Consider the following 3,380-nt stretch of genomic DNA (forward strand, 5'->3'; position numbering starts at 1 on the left):
GTCAGAGGAGTTAGGTGAGAGGTATACAGCACAGATAAATTTAGTATGAGAGTGACTCTGTAGTCGTAGCCAGATGGTGGAAAACTCGGAAGATTCAAGAGCGTGGGCACGAGAGCAGGTTAAGTCATTGCGCACACAAACGCAGCATCCAGCTTTGGATCGAAAATGAGGATAGAGAAAGTAGGAGGGAACAGAAAAGGGGCTACTGTCAGTTGCCTCAGACACCTGAGTTTCAGTGAGGAAATGAAGATGAGGTTTAGAAGAGGAGAGGTGGTGTTCTACAGATTGAAAATTAGATCTTAGACCGCGAATTTTGCAGAAGATAATGAAGAAAAAGTTGAGGGGGGTGTCAAGACACTTAGGGTCGTCGACAGAAAAGCAGTCCGACCTGGGGACATTTATGGTCCCCTCCCCAGATGGGGACTCCGAGGCTGGTGTAGGAGTCGCCATGATGATTTTAAAATTTTTGAGTGAAGGGTTTGTGTTTTATTAGGTGCTTGTAGTTTTGTGTGGAGGAAGAGAGTTGTCTTTAGAGGGCAGGCTGTGACTGCCCCCTTGTGTTGTGAGACACAAAGGGAAACGTTCAGTGAGGTCACAGCTGGGTTTAATGATAAGTTCACAGCACCCCCTGAACAGTGCTTCATGTCTAAAGCGGAGTGCTTTAGACCTCACTGGGAGTAATTATCGTTTCGGCAGGTGTCTACTGCCTCCTTCTGTTCCCTCGATGCAGTTACAACGAAGGGTTTAGCTCGATGCAGCCACAACGAGAGTGTTGCCTCGATGCAACCACAACGAGCTTGCTCCTTCGATATAACTACAACGAGATTGTTTTTCGATGCAGCCACAACGAAGGATTTGGCTCGATCCAACCGCAACGAGATTGTTGCCTCGATACAGCCACAACGAGCTTGCTCCTTCGATGTAGCTACAACGAGATTGTTGCCTCGATGCAGTCACAACGAAGGGCTTGGCTCGATGCAGCCACAACGAAGGGCTTGGCTCGATGCAGCCACAACGAGATTGTTGCCTCGATGCAGTCACAACGAAGGGCTTGGCTCGATGCAGCCACAACGAAGGGCTTGGCTCGATGCAGCCACAACGAGATTGTTGCCTCGATGCTGCCACAACGAGCTTGCTCCTTCGATGTAGCTACAACGAGATTGTTGCCTCGATGCAGCCACAACGAAGGGTTTGGGTCGATGCAGCCACAACGAGATTGTTGCCTCGATGTAGCCACAACGAAGGGGTCGGCTCGATGCAGACACAACGAGATTGTTGCCTCGATGCAGCCACAACGAGCTTGCTCCTTCGATGTAGTTACAACGAGATTGTTGCCTCGATGCAGACAAAACGAAGGGTTTGGCTCGATGCAGCCACAACGAATGGTTTGGATCGATGCAGCCACAATGACATTGTTGCCTCGATGCAGCCACAACGAGCTTGCTCCTTCGATGTAGTTACAACGAGATTGTTGCCTCGATGCAGTTACAACGAAGGGTTTGGCTCCATGCAGCCACAACGAGATTGTTGCCTCGATGCAGTTACAACGAAGGGTTTGGCTCCATGCAGCCACAACGAGATTGTTGCCTCGATGCAGTTACAACGAAGGGTTTGGCTCCATGCAGCCACAACGAGATTGTTGCCTCGATGCAGCCACAACGAGCTTGCTCCTTCGATGTAGCTACAACGAGATTGTTGCCTCGATGCACCTACAACAAAGGGATTTTCTCGATACAGCCACAACGAGATTGTTGGCTCGATGCAGCCACAACGAGCTTGCTCCTTCGATGTGTTTACAATGAGATTGTTGCCTCGATGCAGTTACAACGAAGGGTTTGGGTCGATGCAGCCACAACGAGATTGTTGCCTCGATGCAGCCACAATGAGCTTGCTCCTTCGATGTAGCTACAACGAGATTGTTGCCTCGATGCAGCCACAATGAGCTTGCTCCTTCGATGTAGCTACAACGAGATTGTTGCCTCGATGCAGCCACAACGAAGGGTTTGGCTCGATGCAGACACAACGAAGGGTTTGGCTCGATGCAACCGCAACGAGATTGTTGCCTCGATGCAGTCACAACGAGCTTGCGCATTCGATGTAGCTACAACGAGATTGTTGCCTCGATGCAGCCACAACGAGATTGTTGCCTCGATGCAGTCACAATGAGCTTGCTCCTTAGATGTTGCCACAACGAGATTGTTGCCTCGATACAGCCACAACGAAGGGTTTGGCTCGATGCAGACACAACGAGATTTTTGCCTCGATGCAGCCACAATGAGCTTGCTCCTTAGATGTTGCCACAACGAGATTGTTGCCTCGATGCAGCCACAACGAAGGGTTTGGCTCGATGCAGACACAACGAGATTTTTGCCTCGATGTAGCCACAATGAGCTCGCTCCTTCGATGTAGCCACAACGAGCTTGTTTGCTCGATGCAGCCACAACGAAGGGTTTGGCTGTATGTAGTCACAACGTGTTGGTTGTATTTATGCAGTAACATGGAGCTTGTTAGCTTATTGTACTGCCTCTACGCCAATAAAGTGTGGCTTTATACTTTCCGTGCAGCTCTCGGGGCCGCCTTGCCTCCTGGACGGGTGCTCGAAGAGAGTGCCCGTGGTGGCTATCGAAGAGACCCCTCTTACCTCCCGTTGGTTAACGGTCTGCTTAAGTAGCTGAAAGAGCTTTGCAGGTCGGTTGTGATGGGTGTCTCTATCACAGCAAGGCCATTGATGGACCAAAGTCCAAATTTGTTTTACGAGAGAAAACAAATTTTTAAACATCTTTCCCACCACTTTGATCGTGTTGTACCAAATGTTAGAAGAAGTAGGTGTAGTCCTTTTTCATGGCAATAATTATTACAGCGATAATTTATAATCTGGATTTTTATAGTCCACGCCTCGGACATTTCTGGATAATTATGAATTGTCCCCATTTAGACAGTGATGCTGTGACCTGTGTAGGAACGAGCGGTGTCCTCGTGTTCTTGGTTTTGTAACAGTGTCTTTGTCTCTGCGGCTGTTGTCGGTGACTCTTTTCTCTGTCTGTTTATTGGATTGTTTATGCGTGTTTCTCTGGGGGTCTACCCTTCTTCCGTTTTGGTGTCCTTGTCTGACTGGCTGCCTGTCTCCTGCTCGATGACTGGATGACTCTTTCTGTCCACCTGGTCATCCATTTGTTTCCGCAATTGTCTTTTTTTCTTTCTCTCTCTCTGCTTGGCTGTTTCTTTTAACTTTTTTTTTTTCAGGGTCTTTGTCTGTCTGTTTGCATATCTAGCAGCATATATAAGCAACCCCTAAGATAGTCTTGACGATACATATGACATGAATTCCCAAGTCAGGCCATCATGTCGGCATCTCCTGTAATGGAAATTGAAGGAGAACA

This window comes from Scylla paramamosain, chromosome 26 (assembly GCF_035594125.1).
Source record: "Scylla paramamosain isolate STU-SP2022 chromosome 26, ASM3559412v1, whole genome shotgun sequence".
Classification (NCBI taxonomy): domain Eukaryota; kingdom Metazoa; phylum Arthropoda; class Malacostraca; order Decapoda; family Portunidae; genus Scylla; species Scylla paramamosain.